This window comes from Misgurnus anguillicaudatus, chromosome 21 (genome assembly GCF_027580225.2).
Source record: "Misgurnus anguillicaudatus chromosome 21, ASM2758022v2, whole genome shotgun sequence".
In the NCBI taxonomy this organism is placed as follows: domain Eukaryota; kingdom Metazoa; phylum Chordata; class Actinopteri; order Cypriniformes; family Cobitidae; genus Misgurnus; species Misgurnus anguillicaudatus.
This window is the reverse complement of record NC_073357.2, coordinates 53,149,007-53,174,220: the sequence shown is the minus strand read 5'-3', so window position 1 is coordinate 53,174,220 and position 25,214 is coordinate 53,149,007. Positions and strand designations below refer to the sequence as shown.

The 25,214-nt window shown below is 42.1% G+C and overlaps 1 protein-coding gene across 4 annotated transcripts in view; it reads right to left on the bottom strand.

Annotated features, from left to right (window-relative positions):
- Window positions 1-25,214, bottom strand: part of zfhx3b (zinc finger homeobox 3b) — a 275,668-nt gene that overhangs the window by 103,584 nt on the left and 146,870 nt on the right. The window lies entirely within an intron of this gene.

The following is a 25,214-nucleotide window of genomic DNA, read 5'->3' as shown; positions in this document are numbered from 1 at the left end:
CTTTTATCTAGACCTTCCACACAACACCCAGAGTCTGCAATGTTCTAAATCCTGCATACATCTTTTTTTTTAATTAACGTTGGGTCTGAGAAACAGAGTAACAGTATAACTTAATGGATAAAAAAGCTCTATTGTGCCGCTAATTAGACACAGTGAAACCCACCATCAGCACGATCCATCTCACACCCGCAGAAAGAACTGAAGGTTACAGAAATATATTAGCCACGCCGTTTTAGGACCTCCATTAAAGAAAGAACCCACACATACGGTGCAGAACACACGGTTTCAATAGAAGACGCATTCAATGGACGTGTATATGCTTCCTACAGCAACGTGTATATAAATATATATACACACACACACAACACAAAAGATAAAAAACAGCTGGGTTCCTACTCCAAATGCAGCTGTGTTTAGATTCAGAATCCAATAACCTTCATGCTCAGCCTGGTTTCAAACACTTCTCTGCCTCTGAAATAATAAATGGGAGCTAAACTTTTTAAGGGTAGTGCTGCCCTGAGCCATGAAGACCCCTGAGCAGGCCACAGTTTTGAAGGAGAAAACAAATATGGGGAGATACTGCTGAGCTAATAATTTTAATAAAGGGATGCAGGCAGCATTGATTAAAGGGGGCAACTGGACTGAAACCAATAACTCCGGTCTGCCCTTTCACCCTCCATTGCTGAATATTACATGAGCAAAGATTCCCGGCAGCGTGCTAACCACCGCGTCCTGCCTGATTAGCACATTCACTGCTTCGACTTGATTTATTTACTTATTTACTTAGGGATGCAAATTTCAGCAGTGATCAGACACTTTGTCTGAGGACCCACCCCCACCAAATGTATGAACATGTGAGCGCTGGCCTGGGAGATTGATAATGTTCGACTCCCACTTCATGAATGTCTGATGAAAATTTGACATCCCCCATTCCCAATCTACAAAGTCACCCTTCCCCCAACCATCAAAATCACAATATGAGCATGCACGGCATCCAAACAATGGTGCACATACTGTATGTGTGCATGTGTGTATATTACACAAACAAATTTGCTGTTGTTTATTAACAAATTGTTAATTGTTTTGATTCAATTCACTACAAAATTAACTTCATAATTACAATAAATGATGACTATTTTGTCTGATTTAATAGACAACCGATGTAAACAAGATTATTATTGATCACCAAAACAAGATGACCTGGGTAATGTACTCTGAGGTTTCTAAATGGTTAATGATAAATGCTGATGATAAAGAGTACAAACATACCATTCCAGTAACCTGTACCTAATGCCCCACACAACACTGCAGCAACATTATGGGACTCTACCTAATAGAAAGCATATAGAATTACTTAAGTTGTTAAACAAACAGCTAAAACATTATGGCTTTGGCAATCACAAATGCTCAGTCCTGAAAATCTGCCATGATACGCATTTCATTTAAAGCAATTGAGATGGCTTCGTTTAAAGAATTAGACAACGCTGGAGAGCAGCGTCCCGAGCCATCTGGGCGCGTCTGCTGCGTACGGAAAACAGGATTGCCCTTTAAAATGGAGATGGTCTAATTCAATAACAAGCAGTGGTTACTGATGTGCAATAGGATTGTCTGGAGTCTGCCAGTCGCAGATGGGCGGGCAGATATAATGCAGTTTGCCCGTTCAAGGTCTGCTTCCGAAACTACACCTATTTAGAAAAGAAGAATCTTTAATCTCTCAACTGCATTACATGGGCAACCAAATGCATACTTCATTAACAAGAAGAAATATGCATTAAACATTCCTCTCGATCCAAAAGTGTGGACTGCAGGAACGACACATCAGAAAGGTCAAATACTTTATAAATCCGCTAAAATATGGATGTTAACCTGGTAACCAAATAATGTCCTTAGAATTAATGCTCTTATTGCTTTCCTAATAAATTATAACAAAAACGAATACTAAACTTAGCCTAAAAATTGTTAACATCATGGTTACTGCAACATAATGACCTAAAAAGTCCGGAAACATCATAAATGTTAAAATTTGCACTACCTCTAGGGGTGAAAATTGGACATCTCATCGCGCAGTTTCTGTGATAAGAATTTGATTTGACTCAATTTATGAGGTATATCGATCGATTTTCAATACTTAAACAGCGTCCATAGCAGATAAAGTTTTCTGCGTATTGATTTTCGGTTAAAAACAACTACTTCTCCACTTACATTAAAGGTGCAGTGTGTAAATTTTAGCGGCATCTAGTGGTAAGTTTGCAAATTGCAACCAATGGTTTAGTCCACCACGGCTCACCCCTCGCTTTCGAAACACATAGAGAAGCTACGGTAGCCGCCACCGGACAAACATGTCATCGTCGGAGACAACTTAGTAAAAAAAATTGTCCGTTAAGGGCTTCTGTAGAAAAATGGCAGCACAAAATGGCGACTTCCATGTAAGGGGACCCTTGGTGTATCTAGATTAAAAGGTCTCGTTCTAAGGTAATAAACACATAACGGTTCATTACGAAAGGTCTTTATACACCCCTGATAATATAGTTTTGTATATTATTTTTCATTTCTGTCAAAAGATCTTTCTAAAAATTACACACTGCACCTTTAAGCACAATTAAAAACACCACTTATTATTATTATTTTTTAATCACTTGCCTCAGATAATGTTTTTGTTGTGGGAAAGACAAAAAATTATAAATAAAAAGTTCTAAAAAAACACCCCCCTTAACCTGCCAAACAAGCAGATAAGGTTTTTAATGATTAAAAAAAGCGCACTACATAATGAACACTGTCAAATGCAAGGGTCTGGATGTCATTTAGAGGGGATAGAAAATGAGATAAGTTTTTATTTATGGGCCCTTTCATTTGGTGGGATTTACCGGCTGAGCAAGGAGGGAATTAAAGGCTAAGAAGTCGTCTGATTATAAGCACGCACAATCACCTGACCAGGGGCCGGGCCCCTGGAGGCCCCACGCTCCCTACTGTCTCCTGGGGAATTAACTCTTGCTCGGTCCCAGCTGAGAACCGCCACGGGGTGCGTCTGTGTCCCCCCCTGCACCCCACATTAGTTAAAATACACATCAGAAGAAGAGAAAGACTTTATCATCACCTCCCAGCGGTCAGTAGTGGACCTTGTTATTCTATTTGAAGATTTAGCCATCACACATACCGGCCACTACAGGGTTAGGGCGCTTATTGAAAAATCAATGGAATAAATGCTAGGCAAGTTACAGGAAGATGTGGGGAAGGGAAGGTTCCTATTGATAAAGCAGGTAGGGCTTTTTGATATTCCACAAGGAAATGGTTTCACAGAGGTCTCCTCAGGCTGTGTTAGGCTTCAGAGAAATGTCTAATTAAATTGCAAATACGGAGTACTGTGCAAACGTCTTGGGCACATTAGTTGGCGTGCTAAAAAAAGCACTTTCTTTAAAAGACAATCTTTTGCTTAAGTGCGTCAGTAGGAAATATCCATAAAGATTCTTTGCCATTCACTGCAATAAACAAGTGAGATTTTTATATAAAGGAGAGTTATTAGCAAAGGATCAATATTTATTTATTTCTGACAAAAGAAAAATAATTTTGTTGTGAAGCATCACAGGTACTTTGACTGTTGCATGTATGCATGCACCTAATGAGACTCTGGCTATTAAAAAAAAAACTTGAACACAACAGTGAAAGAGAGATATAAAGAAATCAACCTTGCCAAACAACTATACACCCCCATCCCTAATGGACTCTGGGCATGCACACACGCACCTACTGTACAGATACTGTATGCTTTCCTATACAGATATTTATAAAGAACTAAATTTTCTCATTTACTTAATTTATGAAATCAGTGACTAGACATGATGTCTTTGTATAATTTTATGGCATTACTGTAACAGTTTCACCCAGAGCGCTTGGGTCGGCACCCATTATTTAATTTTACCATCATTAGTAAGCAAAGGTAAACAGAACAGATCAAAAAAATATTGTACACATCCTCTTCCTCATCCTGAACATTTAATGTAGACACAACGACACTTCAGTGGAGTTGCTGTGTCAGAAGGCAAAAAGTCACCTCAGGTCGATGGCACTCTGGCTGTAAACACTGCTTCCCGTAAAATCAATGATCTTTAGTTCAAGCTATCAGTCTGTGGAACAGAAATAGCAGCGGCTGTGGAGAGCGCAAAGAAAAGTGATAGAGAGAGAGAGAGAGCTGAACGCCTGCTATCTATGGCACGCTGATGCCACTGCACGCTGATGCCACTGCACACAGCTGTCCTGCCAAAACACCTCTTCCCATCATGCATCTCTTCCAGGGCCAAAGCTAGACCTTTGTACCTGCGAGCTGGCACTGTACAATAGATTATGTTTGTTGTGGAAATGGGAGGCGGCACTCTGTGACTTTGTAACGGTAAACATCTGCAAACTCATCTGTTCCTAATTGGTCTCTGGCCTGAACACAGACGAATTGATTCCGAGGTATCAATAGCGTTCTCTGTTCTAGGGGCTGAAACAGAATCTCGGTGATAATTTTCGCTCTCGGGTAGCGGCATGAGATCTGTAAACGCAATCAATGTAGCAAAACAAAGGGAGCATAAAAATGTTTTTGCCAACAAAGCGTGCAAGGAGTTTATTTAGCCGACGAAATCTGGAGAGGGTTCAAAGGGAGCTGAACGGGAATCCGCGAGCGGGCAAAGTGTCTCGCCGCTTACGGTGAGTGTGAAAGAAACAGGCTCCTCGTGTGTAATTAGAAGTGGTTAATTAGCTGTGGGTTAATTACTCAGTTCGGAGGGGAACGACGGCTTAAAAAAAGAGCTGGTGGGGTGGTAAAGCGAGGGGAAAGTGGCGAACACGCAGCAGGAAGCTCCCAGTCTCCTGCCAATTAGCAGGCAGCATGGGGGGCTGGCAGAAGAACAGGGATGGGAGTGAGCTTCACACCAACCCACTTGCAGTTAAAATACTTTTCTCAACATATCCACATTCCACTATTAAAAATCCATAATGTTAGAGATTCTCAACTCACTGTTGTTTTTGGCAAGCCCTTTCATTTGCCCAAAATCCACTCATTACCTCTTCACACCACATGCAAAGAAAGAGAAAAGGATGAATTTTCACCTTGGTTTGGTGAATATTAACATTTCGAGCACTAGCAAAAAGTACCATGGTATCACCATTACCAGGTCTTGTTTGTTTGACATGTAGAATGGTAATACCATGGAAATCTTTTGCTGTCGTAACCTTGGAGTAGCATGTTCTTAGAAAAATATAGCTATTTTGTGGCATCTACCTGTACGGACATCCGTCAACCCGTACGGACATCCGTCAACCCGTACGGACATCCGCCTACGCGTACGGACATCCGCCTACCCGTACGGACATCCGCCTACCCGTACGGACATCCGCCTACGCGTACGGACATCCGCCTACGCGTACGGACATCCGCCTACGCGTACGGACATCCGCCTACGCGTACGGACATCCGCCTACGCGTACGGACATCCGCCTACGCGTACGGACATCAGCCTACGCGTACGGACATCCGCCTACCCGTACAGACATCCGCCTACCCGTACGGACATCTCTATCAGATGCAGTTTCTGTAACTGTAAAATAACTTCTTGTTTTGGCTGATAGCTTTTATCTTTTTTCCCCTCAACTCTTAACCACTCTTACAGGAAAGTAATAGCACATTATTTCCCCTCCACCTTCCCCAGTGGTTGACCAGGATAAAGCTTTGTGTTTTGTAAGTGCATAAATTATCCCAGGGATAAAGGTATTGATGTATAATCAGAGATGGGTGATCATGTTCGTGCTGCAAAAAGCCCTCCATTCACCCCCAGGCACCATGAGTGCACACAGCATGCTCCATAACACAGAAGAGAGGAGTGCAAAGAGCTTACTTATCTCTCAGAATTAGAGAAAGAGAGAGGGGGAGTACATTTGTTTATTTACCCATCGTGAAGAACGCTCTGCATCCTCATGCGGCTGCCTGTGCATTTAGCATTTGTGAACTATAACAATTCCAACAATTAATTACAAGAGGTGTTATCCTCCACACATGCACGCAAGATGTGTGATTATTGAGGTTTTGAACAATGGTACAGTAAAGTTTTACAGGAAATTTACTACACAGGTAATACAAGGTACAGAAATGTGTGTGTGGGCTTGTTTTTAGCAGCTTCTTGGTAAAATGAGGTTACTAAATCTGGCAAAACCTCCTTAAGGCGGCATTCATAAAGGGAAAAGTGTTATTTTATGGTTTTTATTCTAAACAATGCAAGTGGTTTGGGTTGTGGTCAGGTTATGTATATTTATTGCCTTAAACTGACACATAATGAAATTACATTTAAGTAGGTAAAATGTGCAATTGCCTACCTAGGACAAAGCTGTTAAGTTTATTGTTAAAAGTTACCAAATCTGAAAAAAGCTTTTGATACACACTTATATTTTGGGTATACCTGATTCAAAAAGCATTTTTACTATACATTAGGAATAAGGGTAAAACTGGGATTGAGAGTAATTAATATATATCCCAACACCAGTTAGATTACTAATTTAAAAAAACGACATGCCCACATATCCAGGTATACACCTGTGTGTGTCTGTGCATCAAAGTCAGATAGGCCCAGGGGCTTAAAATTTCATTAATTATCAAATCCCCTCTATTATTAGCTCAAGGAAGCATCTCTCGTGAGGGTGAGACAGAGATATATAGATAGAGAAAATGTAAAAGCAGGTGTCAAAAAAGATATGCAAACTACATGGCACCATGCTCATCCGTCTCGTGTAAAATAGGACGGTTGACAGGATCAGATAGAGAGATTGAGCTCTGTCAACATCTAAATAATGAGACCACAGCTTAGTCCGTTTTTCTTCCACTCCCCCACAAAACCACCGATTTATTATACATAAGAAATATTGCACATCTGCTATAAGGAGTTTGTCTCTCTCAGCCCACTTCTTCCGGAATTCCCTCAATCACGTTCTCCCAAACTTCCATCGCTCTAAACATCTGGCCTGCCCCACATGTCCCCTCAATGCTTCATCTCTTTTCTCTCCGAGGCTGCAGTTAAGGCAAGTCGACCGCAAACGCGGTTGTTAAGATGATCGATACCATTGAAATATTAAACCTTAAAAAGCTGCGTTATTGATTGTAAGGCTGATGATAAAACTGTTCATTATCATAATCGCTGAAGCTCCATATAAACGCTTCAGAGAGGAACTTCAGCTGTGCGCAACATTAGGACACGACTGAATTTGTTTTCCAGGGAAGTACACTTTAGCCACAAAGACTACAAATGCTAATTTTAAAATTAGCAATGGTTTTACTAAAGTAAGTCGTTTCAGTATGGTATTTAAAGTAAAACCACACTAACCACAAATGTACCACGCGCAACCACAATAACTATAGATTTACTATAAAAAAGCCATGCTTACTTTTTTGTATTATATAACATGCATTTATTTACATACAATTATAAAGTCTATATACAAGTCCCTGTGTCATATTGACAAAGCATTACGTTGAGTAATAGTATAATATTCATTTCATTAGTGAGCACCTGAGCTTCACTTTAGAATCGGGATCAGGCAGTTTGAATAACCTGCCTCTAATCCAGGGCCTTTTTAACTAATCTGGAAAACAAATACCTCAGTAATGACCCAGTCCTGCACCTGGTAAAACAGAGCAATGAGAGAGACAGCACCTGGAATTAGCCAAATAACTTTGCATTCTTAAAGGCACAGGCACCCTTTTAGTGCTCTGCTGAAACAAATCCAAGGCGTCACATATCCTGAAAGAAAGAGTGACGAGAATCAATGCGGGAAGAGACAGGCTTACAGCTGTGCCAAAAACGTACAAATGTTCGAATCACTTTCGACGCTACAGTTACAAAGGCCTGGTTTAGGATTGAAAAGTTAAAGGGTAGCAAAGGTGGCATATGCCAGGCAGAGCAACAGTGAGGTCTGGTGTTGTGTTAAACATTTACACCTGAAGATGACATGAAGGGGCAAACTAGAGAGACTTGAGCAAAGTGCCTGACCACTGTTCTGGGATCAGGAAGTTGGGGGATTAGCTGTGAGTAGAAGGTGGGACATCCATGTTCTGCACAGTTTATTCAAACAGCGACCGAACATCACAGAGGCGAGATATTCGCACAGACGCAAGGGATTAAAAGCTCTCCCAGTGAAGCCATTCTTTGGAGGTGATTCCCTCGCTTTAATTCTTCAGCAGGACATCCTGGATATATAATTGGATGCTTTCTTTGAAGACCCCCCCAACTGCATCTCCATTTACTCTTCACATTTGCTAAAGTCATTAATGACAAAAATTTGGAAAGCACACACTTTTTTTCTCTGGTACACAAATACTCTTTTTATGAGTTCTGGCCCAAATTCCTCTCTGCTTAGTTAAATCTCTTATCCTGGGAAAGAGCCGTACTCGCTTTAAGCAATAAACCTCGAGGGAGGATGGCTTTCTACTGCACCCCCACCACCTTTTTAAGAATTATGGAGTGTTAATAAAGTACAAGGAATAATGTGTTCTGATGGGAAAGCAAAGGTGGGGTGTTGCTGGTGCTGAATGTCCAGACATTTAAGGAAAACAAAGAAAAAAGTGACCAAGAAAGACTACATTTTTGCAGGCCTCTCTCTTTAAAGCATAACCTGCAGTGGGAGTTTGAAGGACTACTGGGGAAATTAAAAGGATTCCTGGCATTGGCACGTAGTTTAATGCCTAACCATTCTTAAACAACAACAAAATACTTCTTCAATTAGATACCCATGCTCCCACTTACTGACAGTCTATTTTTATGGACGCTATGGGACCTTAGCATGCTCATTGGGGAGCTGAAAGCTGTAATGATGTTGAAAGCTTCATTTTATACAGAGATTGAATTGTTTACACCATTTAAAAAGAGCAAACCATCTGCAGGTGGGTTGACACTGACAACTTTGATTATCTAAGTGTGTCGGTTTGTGGTATGTAGACGCTACCAATAAATCATAACCATAACTACAGACACCTCCGGGTTCATAGCACTGTACAGACATTGCCCCGCAGTATTTATGCAAAAGAGGGCCAAGGCAAAACAAGTGACGTGAGGTGCTTTCTAGCGGTGATGAAATGAGTAACTCTCAACAGAGGAAGAGAAAAAAAAAAACACTACAGGAAAACAAGTAGTTAAGAGTGTAACAAGGTGGCCCCGAGGCCAGTGTTGAAAGATGTTGAGGCTCCGGGACGAAGAGGAACATTGAAAACATTTAACGGCCTTCATCCTCCAACTTGCAACATGTCAGGGCACACAACAAAAATTTCATTCAACAGGGATGAGCCGTGATAAAAACGTAGCCAAGTTTACAAAATCTAATCTGGTTCCCTAGATGGACATTCCAGAAATGGAGCAAAAAAGTTACAAATCAAAAATTAGGTAGGAATACATGGATTTCCTAATCATCATAGACTAATAAGGACAAATAATACTCAAACATTTTACATGTATGCATTTGGCAGATGCTGTTAATTCAGAGCAACTTGGAGTGTATTACAAGCTATACATTTTTACCAGCATGTGTGTTACCCGAGTTCGATCCCATAACCTTTTGCAGTGCTCTACCACTGACCTACACTGAGCCAGATCCAAATTTAATGGGTCAACTGGTAAGGATTGCTTTTAGAGGGAGTGTGAAACAGTAAAACACAGATAGATAGAATAATAGAAAGACGAAAGAACAGAGAGGAGGGTGAAGGCAGACCATGGGTGACAGGAAAACCGACACTGCGCCACTCACATAAGCCTGTCAAAGTTAGCTGGCACGACATTACTCCTAAACAATCCTGGCATTGTGGTGTCTGCCAGCGCTTAAGCCACTGTACGCGCAAAAGAGGTCAGAAAGCCCACCACTCCTAAAAGTGTGTGAAAAAAATAGTCAGGAATCTAAGCACAATAACTGTTTGCAGGGACGCTTCTTCTCTCTAGTGCTTCTTTTTGGGACTTTGTATCTGTGTGGATGTCAGACAGAGAAACTATCTCCCAGCTCTTTTTAATGAGGCGACCACAAGCTGTCCCCATCTATGCTGCACTGCATGCTATAGCAGCACCTGTTAGATATAAATCAGCCTCACTGAGCTGTGTTTGGGAAGTGAGGCATTAAGCATGACACAGACTGTCAAAGTTCACATCACACTAACCGCAACATCTAGCTGAACCGCTGAGCGGCAGACCCAAAACCCGGCTCAGTCTCAACCCGGCACTGGGCCTGCCTCCCTGCACTGCGCCACATGAAATGCAGATTACATCTGGGGCCCAGCTGGGCCAGGGAAATAAAGAAAAGTAAGAGTAGGTGAGAGAAAGAAAAATGGCATGCAATAGAGTGAAAGAGGTAAAGACAAAACAGAGAACGGACTGATCCTCCTACTTGAAACACTCACTCTGTGGTCGTGTTTTAAGGATTTACGTCTAAGGGCAGAGGAAGCAACTGGAGCACAGAGCTTTAACTGTTGGTGACAGATAAATATGGGTGTAATAACACACAGACCAGAGAGAAGGAGAGAAAGAGAGAGAGAAAAAAGCACCGCTTAAATAATCTCTCATGTCAGAACAGGGTCATAGGTCAAATCCTGGAAAAGAAGTCACATTCCTTTGTGGACTCTTCAGTGTGATTGCCTATAAGTTTCAGCTTTCCAGTGCAACCAACTCCACCCTTTGCCCTGGGATCTGCCAGCCAAACATTTAACAGATATGTCAGATATGTTTTCTTTTGAACTACACTGTATGGTTGGGTTAGGTAGAGACAAAAGCGGGAACTCGAAAACAAGCATCATCTGCTAATGATTTATTCAAGGGCAGCCACAGACAGGGGCCAGTGCTAAGATGTGGCTTGTTGTGTTTAGCCGTTAGCTGCTGGGTCAGGCAGGAGGAGCTAAGGCAGTGCTGGCTCGTTGCTGCCTCACTGTAATTTACATTGCTGTGTAATTACCTGGAGAATGAGAGACTCCAAAGCATTGAAAGATACATCCAACATGCATACCTTTTGCAATAACCAAGGGCCAGAAACAGAACTTTGTGTAAGACAGACCAGAGAAACACGCCAACAAGTAAGTGTCGAGTACAGACAAATCAGTATCACACCCAGTAAGTCAGCTTTGGCATGGTGGAGCAACACAGAGACCTTTTCATTGAAAACACATCATACTATAATGACGAGACCCATTCACTGCTGCAAATCGAAGGGATAAACTCCCGTCCATCATCTCTCGCCTCTTGCCAGGGAAGGAGGACGGGTGGATTAGGATGGCTATGACAGGCAGGCAAGCAAAGAGCATTAAGCATGTTTAAAGGAAGGCCAGATGTACGTGTTCTCACCTTGCAAGACTGACTAGATGATGGGACTGAGCTTAATGACAAACCTGTCGCTGAAAGACTGTGTGAGCAAGTAAGCAAACAAATTTTGTCCCTCATAACAGTCTAAAAGCCAAAAAACTCAAATTATAACAAATCTGGAAGTTACTGAAATGTTATACAATAAAGCTTCTGTACTTGCAGGGATGGGAATCTCTGCAGACTTCCAGTGCTTAATGATGTCACCATTTTGTCAAAGTGTGCCAGAAAACAACACAAACATTAGAAGGTCGTCAGGATATGCACTTTCAGATTACTACAAGAAACAAAACGAAAAATCAACTCTGAGGCACTTTAAATCGTAGTACCATAGTGCTACTTTGCTCAGTCTTTCTTAGTATTGGAAAATGTGTCACACACAGCTGCTGCGTTGTGTGTAAGAGGTGAGGGAAAGCTGCCAGATATAGTGCTATACTGTGAATGAAATCGCTCAGAGGAGCAGTGAGTTTGCAGCCGGTTGTCTGTGCCAGGGCTCTAGGCAGGCAAGTGAGAAGCTATGTATACATGCCAACACTGCATGGGAAACAGTCCGTGTGGCTGAGTATTTAAAGCCCCAAATGCTACATACAAACAGTAAAAATATATTTATCAAAGAGCACCCATCTAGTGTCCAGCAACAGATGTTTTCTCAAACATTGCTGCTACATTCATTTGAAACTACTGACAGTAATTGACAGCTCTAAAAGCCATTTGTTTGGACTTTTTGATATGGTTTCATTTCCTGTTCTAAGGGCAGAGTTCCAGGGATAAGTCTACCTATTAAATCTTCTTTGCAAATAGTGCTTAAAGCAACATGCTAAGCACAAAAGAGATTTGCATGGGCAATACCGAGAAGAGAGCAAAGGTGTTATGCCCCACCCCTTTCCAAAAGGGCTGAACAGTTGATGTTAGCTATGGATAGCACCTCGTGCTGGGGAGGGACGATGTAAAATGAGAGCCGCTTAATTGGCTCAGGGACTGTAATTCGGATGGATTAATTGAAGTTAACTCCAGGTGCACTCCTTTCAAAGGGCGGGGAGCAGGCATATCACAGTGGCTAGCCTGACTGGGTCACAATGAGTGAGCCCACATTACACAAACAGCGCGCACATGCTCCTAAATGCTGCTGCAATGCTTGAAACTAACAAACGTGGTCTTCCGGGGAGGATACCTAGCTTAACTGAACCCAAACCCTACATAAGAATCTTAATATCAACAGCCCAAACTAAATTAACAGGTCTAATGTACGTGTGAGGAGGGGCACGGCAGGCGTAAAAGCCAAAGCAACACCTGTTGGCTCTGTCACTCCCTGCTTATTACCTAAGCCCATCCCTTACCTCATTAGGACACAGTGAAGGAAGTCAATCTGTTTATGAAACCTTAACAAAAGTGCACTGCATTAAAAGGCATTTGCGTAAAATATTGGACCAATAATCAGTAAGAGGCCTTAGGTATGCTTCACTCAAGTACAGACTTATTCAAATATTTCAACAAACCTCCTTTATTGCTGGAGCTTTCATGGAAGCCACCGGCTTCGTAATATCCACACAGATAGCCAGTAATGGAGCTTAAAAACATTGACTATGGGGATACTGGAATACTTGTCATTTTGCTACTGACCCTTCCTTTTCAATGATAAAAAGCTTTTTGAAACTGTCACTGGGTACACAGTGGTATAAATTCCTTTCTCTTCAAAATTGAGCAGTTTCAAATATGTATAATCCATTCTGTTATTTGGAGCAGATTAATCAACATTTTGTTCCTCCTCCCTCCTGCCAGACTGACATGATAAACACCGCTGGGTCTTGTGCAGGGTCAGGAATTAGGGCAAAGCCCCTCCCAAAACGCTGAAGACACCAATGACCCAACAGCCTTTAAATTACAGTCTGAGACAGAAGGAAGGTGACTGGAAGAAGAGCCATTAAGCCTGCAGGCCAGCAGGTCAACCCTTCCCTCACGAAGGTGCAGGTCAAAGCCACATATCTCTTCCACGAAGGTGAGGGTCACTGCAATGCTCCCTGCAGTCGTGGGTCAACCAGAGGTCTCCAGCCGTTGAGGTTCACAACAGTACAATAAAGCAATAAACTGGGGTGCTGGACACTGGTCAATAATATACTCCAAGGCCACAGGGGGTCACCACCTGCTCTCTGGCCTTATACTGGAACATCCTGCAAGTGGACTAGGGTTTTAATTTCAAGCCTGAGGGGAGAGCATAAGCATAATCATATTCTCAAGCCAATGTAATAAAACAATTGATGCATTGCAGCATGTGTCATTTGGCATTGGCAAAAGCTGCATCTGTGCTTTCATTAAAATAATGCGACCACAAAGCCTCAACGCAATCGTCGGCAGCCGGCTATGATGTCACTTTTTCAATCCACTAGACTATAGCATTTACAATATCCTTTTGAGCACACTACCCAAGTGTCTCCTCTACAATTTGGCACAAATCCAGAGAATTTGAAGCAGCTAAAAGGACATTGTGTCTTTTGACTGTTGTTTTCAAGCCCAGTTGAAAGTAGCTTGGTCAGAGGATACAAAGTGTACAACACGCAAAATAAGATGTCCAGTAACCTGCACTGAAACTCAACCCGAGCAATGTCCTACTTGGGGGAAAAGCTTTATCTGTTGAACTTAGAACAGTGTCTCTAGTTCTGGCTGACTTGATCAAGTACACAGAGTTAGATGCATTCCTCAGAGGACCTGATCCTGGAACAAATGGGGAGGGAATTGAGGGAGGAGCCTTCTTTCTTTCCTATTCTCATACTTTTTTCCATTCCAACTCACAGAGTCCTCATGAATGAAGGCAGACAGCATCCATGCAGTTGCCAGGATGAGACAGCAGTTAAGTCTTGGCTGCTCTCCCTCTCTGCTTAAGGCAGATATCGTGTTTCTAACAGCTCCGGCTGGATGGATACAATGAGGAGCTCAAAAAAAGAGCTCTAAACAGGTGAACCTACCTGACTTTCAGGACTGCGGTCTACTACTCAAAAGTTACATTCTAGCCCGGGCTTGAAGTAACACACCACTACGCACCAAAATGTTTACAAAATTGTTTAACCATGACAGAGACAAACTGTCAGAAACATTTTAACATTAAATTTGTTTACCTTCAACTTACCAATGCCATAGTAGTGTGTGAGCAGGGATGGTAAATGCTCTGCATGTCTCTATGGTACGGTACATCCCCTCCCCTCCTCAGCTCTGCTCCAGCAGGCATCATTAAGCAACATAATCAGCATTCTGTTTGCATACATCTGCCTTATTTTATTGATCTCTCTTCATTCATTAGCCTTCAGGGGCCTGTCATTAACACGTGCCCCCCGTTAAACCCATTGGAAGCCTAATTCCTACACATGCCATTCAGAAATCAGAGGGCACAAGTAGGCTTGTCATAGTGGGCACGGGGCCAGTGCCAGCCCCATCCCCAGATACCCATTCTTATCTGCGCCCCTGGCTGTCGACAGCCCCAGCCAAGATCTGCTAACAAGGAGAGCCTTTCCCCTACCCTCCGTTAACTAAAAGGACAATTATCCAGAGAACAAAGATGCTTTTCACAGAGCCTTATGTTGTCATTAATGCAGTGGATCTGGTTACAGCAGCCCCAGCTTAAGCTAATTACAGAACGCTATCTGTGGATTCTTCATTGCTTCTTAATTAAGTAGGATTCATTTCTGAAGGGGGTAAAACCGTCACTTTTTTGCATTGTTTTCCCATTCTCTTTGCTCACTTTGAGTAATGTTGGGAGTAGGCCCCGGGGCTTCCACAGCTGATAACACAGATGTGATGTATTTGGGAACATATTCACATGCTAGTAGACGTGCATGTGTGCTGCAGATATAATCACAAACAATATTGAAGACAAATGTTGTGACTACAGATGCAAGCAGTGCATAATTTCTTGTTAACCATTTTACCATACTACTACCTTTAATATCTTCTAAAGGTAACAAAGGTTGTGTCTAGTAGGGCACTCCTGATTTGCACAATCCCGGCCCAGACATGGTAACTTAATACCCGGCATGTCTTCTGTCTATTTGTGTCTCAACAGAGGACCCAAGCCCTTTCAACAGCCCCCCCATCAACAACACATTCTTATTAGCCCTGATTAAGGCACTCTTATTTCCTACAACAGTCGCCCTGCCAGAAAGAAGGGTAGCAAAGGTTTACATTCACCATTCACTCACCACCAAGGCGGAGATGGCAGGAGAAAATGACAGCAGAGGAATGCGAGGGGTGAGAGGGTTTGAAAAAGACATCCAGCGAGATTCTTCTGCTCACTGTCGCCTTGAGCGCTCACTTCAGCAGTGGCTGACCCCTCGCTCAGAGGTTAAGATGACATACAAGCTCTTTTCAAAGGCCTCGCGTAGCTTCTCAAAGGCAGGAATCGCCCACCGCAAGCCCGAGTAAAATACTCCATCAAAGCAGCTCACGGAACGACACAACAGGCGGCCAAGGTGCTACGGAAATGTGAGTCAGAGAAAAGCGAGGAAATGATGGATAGAGAACAGGCGGGAGAGTGTGGGCAAGCTCTAACCATTGTACGCTTACAACATGCACAGAGTATGTACTGGTTCACCGAGAGGTGAGCTCAATTAAACACATATACGCTCACACAAAAGTGCACTTGTACACACAGAGCTAGTTTGGCAAGAATGTGTCTATGCTTGCTTCGCATTGTGCAGTTGGACTCCGGCTGCTAATTGAGATTAAAAAAAAGTAAACAGACACGGTGTTATGCCCTCTCTGTATATTTGCAGAGATGGGGATGTATTAGCACGTACACCCTACGGATCAAGTTTCAGGAAGGTCACATGCAGAACACAGACACGTACACGCAAACGTCAGCTGAAGAAATATGCAATTCATTCGTGTTATTGTTCGATCTTCAAAGAAAACATATATAACCAGTCTTGCATAACACCTTGCACATAGCCACATTTAAAATTGCATTAGTCTTGCAAAACAATGCCATTATATGAAAGCGTACTTGTAATCCTTTCCTACTGTACTTTGTTCTTCAAATAAGAAGCTCAACCTGTGCAAATATCAAACTGGGTCATATAACAGCAAAAACACTAATCGTTGGATCCTGTGTAAAGTTACTTCTTTTGCATTTGAAAATTAGGCACCTACATGTCCTTTTACCTGCACGCCACTGGCTTTGCTCCCAAGATGCATCAGGACAAATAAACCTCTCCCCACATCTCTTCTACTCTAGGTCATGGTGACCCTAGATGAGCATCTCATCTTATCACCCGCAGTGCTGCTTCTTTTATTCCCTGTATTTACCTTCTGCACAAGAAAAATGTAGTGTTTTAAGTAATCCTTGTTTGTTCTGGGCATAATTGATTGAGTAATCCTGGTTTAACATGCACTAAAGCCAGTGCTTAAGAATCTATTAGAGAAGCTAACAGCTTAAAGAACCTAGATCTCCCTTCTTTTGCTCTCAAGTTATCCTGGATGTAGCTGCACACACACACACACACACACACACACACACACACACACCTAACAACTATCCATCTGATCACCCTCACCCTATTTTGCTCCTCTTTTCAGTGTCAGGTCTATTTGCTTGGATTTTGTTTTTGTGTAACTAATCTACAATGGGTAAGACAATAAAAGGGATTGGCTAGGTGCCATGGCTTGGAATTCCCCAATAAGCTGGGTTTGCATCACCATAAATCTGGTGAAACCCGGTGCAGGTGGTGCTCTTACTGTCCTGGAATCGCCTGGCCTCCGTGGACACTACTAACCACAAAGTCTCCATCAACCCGACATGGCACCCGCCACACTAGGCAGTCTTCACATAGACAGGCTGTCATAATCACCATACATCAGCACATAAGGAAATCAAGAATGAGCGCGAAGAGGGAGGCAGATGTGAATTAGGTTGCATGTTTCAGCTGTGTGCTCAGAATAGTCGAGTCAAGTAGTGCTCACAGAAGCAATGACGGCATGAAAACTGTATTTCTTACATGAAGAGAAACCAAGGACCTGACTAAGGCCAGGACCCAAGCATCTTCAGCCAATCAAAGATAAGAATAAGGGACACAATTATACCATCTCTTTAATCAAACACACACAGCATAATCCCCCTAAAGACCTCTGCCCTAATGGGGCCCACTACTGTAATTACAAGGCATATATTTGGGATCAGGCACTTAAGTAGCCAGCTAAAAGTGGCCATGGAAACAAAAATGCTCTGTAATTATCGTCTGCCTTCTCTTTCTGGTTCTGTCTCCATGTCTTTCTCCTCTGACTCGGGTTACCTGTCATTCCAGCATTTTTAATTTTTTGTCTAAAGGTTGTTGTTTTCCAGATTTTCTCTAATCCGTGTCTGCCGGCAATGCCAGAGCTGCTTCAGTGTGCCAAAGACAAGATGCACATTTCAGCCCACAGGGCTCTGTGACGACACAACAAAAAGATAGCAGAAACCCGAGCCCACGTTTGTAGCTTTGCTCGCATATGAATGCATTTTTTTAACGACAGGAGACAGTGAAGGGGGTCATTTTGCACTCCACAAAAGCTCTATTGTGCCAGAGAAACTTTATATACATATTAGAAACTTGAAACTCTATAGAATTCACTGAGCAGGATTCTTGTAACTGTGAACAAGATAACATTACCAACCATTCTCTGTCCTCGATCTCTCCACACACACACAAAAAAAGAAGAGCGAAAGCCTTCATGATGGATCCTTTTTCCAAACCCGCAGGGTCATCTGACATCTATAATAAGAGCTCCATGGAATTTTGTGACTTTTTAGGGAACACGCTTCTTATAGCGATGCATGACATACACACTGATTTACACTGAAGACTTTTTCTTCTTCAACAAAAAAACTGATTTCATCACGAAAACACATCCCTGCATTTTCCACATGCATGCGTTGGCTACATACAGTACTACACACACGTGCAAACCTGCTTCTTTCCAGCCCCCATTTTCATTTTGGCACAAGTTGATTCTTGTTAAAACAGCTGTACAACTTCCTTATCTGCTGTGCTTGGAGGAAAGTTAAATAACCACCTTTACAGTACAAATAATCATGTGTGATCTCCAGCAGTCTCTAAACAGTCGTGGGTGGGGGTAAGTGGGAGTTACCCCGAAGAACACAGGGGAGAGACAAGAGGTAGGTATGGCGGGCAGCTGGGGCAGGTGCGTGTGCACGTGTACAGGGGAGGCAGTGGGCGAATGGCAAGAGCAGCCACAGCGGTGACATCACTCACAGACCTGTAATTAAAGCACAGCTCTCCACACAAAAGCTGAAGAAAGGTATCGGCAGGGGAAGGATGGCCATTTTCATAATGACAGCTTAACCCTGGCAGCCAGCAAAGTAAAAAGCCACACAAAGGGTCCCTATAGCTTCTAATTACTGTTGTACCACCGTGCAAACAAAAACAGCCACGCGGCCACGCTAATAATCAAACCCACACTGTGAATGTATGTATACAGCTTAATCAGACCAGGTAAATTAAGCAGTTCCACATTATTGACAAAGAGATAGGTCTCTATCGAGGAGGTATAGTTTAGAAAAGCACATTAAGGTTTGTATGAGCATAAGGGGAAATGTTTGTCACATAGGTTCATGCATACTTAAAAAAGGGTATAGTTTGAATAAGACACTTAAGATAAAAGCATCTGTCAAATGCATGCACATAAATGTGCACTACAATAAGACCCTCCTCTACTAGTCTTAAACTAGTTTCTACTGTAACATAACACGCATGTGAGTAGTACCAGTACCTCTCTGCTATCTATAGAGATTTCTCAATGGACGGCCCCAACAGGGACCTATGGGAGAGCGTTTGTTAAAGAACTCTGTTATAGTCCGCTGGGACTTCTTATCTCTGGGACGGAGTAAGACAAGCTGTGGTGAGTGGATTAATAAACTCATCTATTATGCAAAAAGAGATGAAGCTGAGAAATGGGGAACTATATTTTAAAAACAGCCAGGAATACCGACATGAAGCACATGAGTCACTAATGAATCAGTGCCGAGTGGCCAGATCGCTATGCTCGGCTGCACTCATCCTAACTTTTTCCAACAGCTCCGTGTCGACACAAAATTTCCTTAGATGCACCAGAGATGAGCAAAAACACACTCGGCTATCCAACTTCGTACCTACGCAGTATTTCTGTGGAAAGCATACAAGAAAGAGAGCAGTTTCCAGACGTGACCCCTACTCTCTGAACTCTGACGTGGAAAGATCATATCCATGAATTGGGAGAGAACAGTGGTTTTGTGTGAGCCACTCACCCCCTCTTCCTTGTTCTCTTAGCTCCTAAGTCACTTACATGCCCACAGAGTCACAGGAGCACAGAGAGGCTATAAGTATGTTTTAATAGACACTTTTTTCTCATTTTTAAAGCTCTGTTTGCGTTCCAAGTCTTGTTTAAAGGTCACACTTAAAAGGAAAGAAAGCGAGGCAATAGTTGAAGTTGAACTGGCACCCTGCCTACTAGTCTGTTATTGCCCCAAGCACTGGGTTTTGCTGCCAAAGGTAGCCACACCTGAACAGCTCCAAAACAATACCGAAAACATGACAGCCAGGGCACAGGAAATGCGTGATTGTTTACATGTCTGTAATAAAAACTAAACATGCGGCTGACTCACTTTTAACTACTTTACAGCAGTATAACTCACCACTACTCATCGCCTTCCTCTAGGCTTGGTGCCATTATTACACAACATTTACATTCATGCATCTGGCAGACACTATAATCAAAAGTGACTTACAATGCATTCAAAGTAAACATTTTATCAGTTTATGTACTCCCTGGGAATCAAACCCACGACCTTTGCACTGTTTACGCAATGCCGACTGAGCTACAGGAGCACAATTATTTGGTGTACGCCCAATTATTTTAGATAATCTAAAGGAATAGCTCACCCAAAAATGAACACCGCTATCATTTACTCGCTCTCATGTCAGTTTATGTAAGATTTCAACCTGACTGCCATGACTCCTATGATGACACGTGGTGTCTCTCCCTCATAAATGGCTGTTCCCTATCTTTTGTAAATAAGGAAATTAAAAGTGTTAAGAAGAATGTGCTGTATGTGTGGATTGCTTGTCACACGTTTGGGTATCCTGCATTAAATGTATAGTTTACTCAAAAATTAAAAAAATTCTGTTATTGTTTACTCCACCTGTACACAAAGGAAAATATTTTGTAACCAAACCATTTATGAGCACCATTGACTATGGAAGTCAATGGTGCTTTGGTTTCCTGCTTCATTACAAATATCTTCCTTTGTGTTCAGCAGAACAAAGAAATGTATACAGGTTTATAACAACATAAGGGTGAGTAAATGATGACAGTTTCATTTTTGGCTGAACTATCCCTTAAAGGGACGCTCCACTTTTTTAAAAATTGCTCATTTTCCAGCTCCCCCAGAGTTAAACATTTGATTCTTACAATTTTGGAATCCATTCAGCTGATCTCTGGGTCTGACTGACGGTACCACTTTTAGCATAGCTTAGCATAATCCATTGAATCTCGAATCAAGTACTTTGCTGCCGTAACATGGCTACAGGAGGCGCAATGATATTACGCAGCAGCAGAAAATAGTCCCCCTAGTAACTTTCATTAGCAGGGGACTATTTTAGTGACTATGTAATATCACTACGCCTGCTGCAGCCATGTTATGGCAGCAAAGTCCTTAATTATCACACCAGAATGAGAGTATAGTTCCTAGCCTTAAAATCGCAACTTTTAATTTTCCGTCGGTCTTAGTACACGATGTAACTACAGAAGAGTCACGTTTTAAATAGGAAAAATATCCAAACTCTTTGGTTATTTTTTAGCGCGATGCTAATGGTCTAATCAGATTCAATGGATTGTGCTAAGCTATGCTAAAAGTAATACCGCGAGACCAGGAGATCGGCCGAATGGATTCCAAAACAGCAAAAATCAAATGTTTAACTCCAGGGGAGCTGGAAAATTTGCATATTTAAAAAAAAAAGTCGACTGTCCCTTTAAGGCATTGCCACAACATACAAACATTGCATTAAATTCACCAACCAAATGTTAAATTACATCCTATTCTGTATCAAATAAGAAAAATATGCATACATATTACCACCATGAGGGTGAGTAAATAATACTTTTAATTTGTGAACTTTCATTTTAGGAAAAATTTAATTTTAGACAAAAAGCTCAAACCACCGGGCCGTGGCTTTGCCTGTATACGTACAGGAACTTTAGCCCCATTCAATTTTGTTCACAGATGAATGTTACAGAGCAAGATACACATAATTCTTTCCTTCACAGTCTGACAGATAATTGTAAAGTACATGGGAATGCTGGGATGCCACCCACCACCACGCCAAGGACACAAACCTCCCTCTGTTCTAAATCAGCTTTTTGTTGGAAACCCCCAAGCACACCAACATATTACTCTCAGCTTACACACACACACACAGTCTAGGAACAGGGAGATATGAAAAGTATAATGTGTCTGTAAAAATAGGGAAATGTGGTTACATAACATCACAATACATCACACAGGTAAAAGTGCTGTTGTACTCGGTGTAGACAGAGTTGCGTTAAAAAAAAAAAAACATTATTTGCTTTAGGCAAACTTGGAACACTTACATATCCTTATTTGGAGCATTGTCCAATCAAACCGAAAATAACCGTTGAATAATGTGAACTTGACAAAATGTTTTATTTATGAAGAATTTACATAACACAAAAAACTGAAGACAATTTGTTAGCGAATGCCACTTCTCTTACACCCCTACCCAATGTCCTCTCAAAACACGAAACCCCAAACCTGCTCGCATTAACATCAAACACGATTAGCAGGTTTCCCATGATCCCCTCTCATCTGCCACTGACCTCCCCAGCGCACCAGGCCTCACTGGCGTCCCCCTTGAGCTCGGTCCAACCCAGTGCCACGGGCCTCTCCTCTGCTTGTGGAAGTAATACCAGATTACAGAGCAACTGTTGTCAAATGTTTATATAATGTGTTTTTCTAGTCCTTGTCCCCCCCTTCTTTGTGTTTGGACAGCTGTCCTTTAACAGCGGGACGTCTTCAGATGCAGCTCTAGCATGACTCTTCGGCTTTTATACGCGGAATTAACGTCTCATTTCAACTTAATAAACAAAATACATTTCTAATTTGGCAATGAGAAGGCACCCGGGGTCACCGAGGGAGAGTGGTGTGTGGTATGATTAAGAGGGTGTCCCCGCTGACACTGGTTTTTGCTTTGTTTTATGGAAAGTATGTGTGTGCATGCATGCATATGTAAATACGTGTGCTTGGCTTTAATGTCCAGGTTTGTACTTCTCAAAGCCTCCCACAGGACAAAAGGGATCTCTTTATACCTCGATTGTTTCTTGTAGAGAGCAACGCGATTCAATTGACAGCAAAGGCTGAAGTCGAAAATGTTATGTACATTTTACACATATAGGTGACGTTTTAAAGATTGACAAGATACGAAGTCAAAATTTGTACGAGCTATGCATCTCTCTGCAATAAAATTGTCCTCCAGACATGCACGTGTAATTATGCATGCTTGTTTTTCATGCACGCATCTTCTCGAACTCTGATTCTAGCCTGATACAGGCAGCTGTGCATGCATATGTACTCTTTGTCAGCCTGCATGAGTTAAACATTCACTATGTGACTCAGGTATACAAAACGTGTCCCAACAGGCCACCAACAGCCCTGCATGGAACACAAAATTCAGCTCAACCCACAATGAGAGAGAGAGAGGGAGAGAAAGAGGAGGCGAAGAGTTTCAGCGGAGTGAGAAGTTTAAAGAAAACAAAAGCGGACGGAAAGAAGAGGAGGAAAAAAATGTAGATCACAGAGAAAGCGCCTTTTGTTTGTTAAATCAAAGTAGATCTGCTTAAATGAAATGGCCATCAAAACAGGCATTCATGCCGTAGCGCGGGCGATGGGGTAGGAGAGAGGTGTTTGCGGCCCGGGGGCGGGAGGCGGTGGGGGTCGAGGCAGGGTGTGACCGCTAGATGAAAGTCAGCCGAGGCTCGGTCACCTCCACACTGCGAGCCTTCAAGTGTTTATGAAGAAGCTCGGTACTGCTGGGATCTAGCCCGGATCCAGATGTTCTGTCAACACACAGATTCCAGAGAGGAAACAAGACTTTATAGCACATGAGAAAACCTATCACACCACGTGCTCCCAGAACACCACTCAATGTGCACTTTTTATTGCTCAGAAGTTATTCTTTCATTGCTTGGGGGTCTTTAGTTACGTTTCATTTATAACTTGGTCTCTGATGTTTGTACTAAAAAGTTCTTTGGCGAAATCATTTAATTGGATTGCAAGCTGGATGATTCCGAGAATGATTGTGGTCATAAAAAGTCACTTTGCGCTAGCAACATAAAGGTCATGGGTTTGATCCCCGGGAACATGCATACTGATCATTATTATGTATAGATGGAATGCACTGCAAGTTGCTTTGAATTAAAGCATCTGCAAAATGCATACATTTAAAAAAGATTTAAAGAGCACCTATTTCTATTTTGTTAAAAAACGTTATTTTGTGTATTTGGTATGATACAATTTGCGTGGTTTATGGTTAAAAACACATTATTTTCCACATACGTACATTTTTGTAGCGCCAGATTTCATTCTCTTCCTGAAGCGCACAGATTCGAAAAGCTCTTTGTCTCTGATTGGCCAGCTAAGTTGTACGTTGTGATTGGCCTGAATACCTTTGATGTCAGCATGAAATGTGACGCTCCTTACCATGTTTAAAAGATTCGGTTGCTAACAAGGGTTAACTTACAGGCTGTGAGTCCGAAGCGGAAGGAATTATGATAATGTTGGTCTTGTCTACATCATCAATCCCAGGAAGTAAACTGTTGCCTACAATCCGTGTGTTTGTTGTAGACCAAGAAAAGAGATTTACGTTGGACACGATAACTCACGTCATCGTTTACCTTGAGGTTTGTACCTTTTGCATATCATTAACATGTACTAACACACTTACACACCAAAGGAAATGTAAAAACGTGAATCGGACAATAGGTGCTCTTTAAATATGATATACCGTAAATCTTGGCAAATCACAACTGGAGACCGTGTTGAGATCTCTTTACATTTATCCATTAGCAGACGCCTTTATCCAAAGCGACTTATTATAGTGCATTAAGCGTACCCTATTTTTCATCTGTACAGTATGTGTGTGCCCTGGGCTCAAACCTATGACATTTTGCATTTCTAATGCAATGCTTTACCATTTGGTACATATGGAGAAAAAATCTGCACTGCATTTTTTCTATCCAATGGGAATCTGCCTTATAAGCACAATCTGACATCCAGACCCACAAGGAATCAAAGCCTAAAGAACACAAACCGAAACAATTTAGTCAAACACCATTAGCAAATATCCTCAAGCCCCGTGCATGTGCATTTACTAAATGTTGTGACTCATATGATTATGTTTTCAGATTCAGTGTAGTACTCACGGCTCCATTTAGCATGTTTGAACGTATATATTTACGTTCCACAGATTCGCCCCAAAACCGGTCTGCAGATTCAGTCTGGGCCTGCTAATAACAGAGGAACCGTTACATTAGCGTGGAAGTCTCTGTGAATTGGGAGGGTCAATCACCTCCAGCTTGCTGCTAATCTCTTCTTCCACAGTTATTGATCAACGATCATACAGACAAACACACAGTGGCCGGATTGTAACTGTAGATCACAAGTTCAGTTAAAACCATGCTAAACAAGACGAGAAAGCAAATGACAGAAAGAGAGAGAGAGAGCGCCAAAGTCTGACTACCTCAGCTGGGGCCTTCTCTCCACCTTCCTGTCAGGAGGTAAATAGCTATTGGCTGCTCAATAAGTGGCTTCGGTTCAGAGAGTGAGGGGTC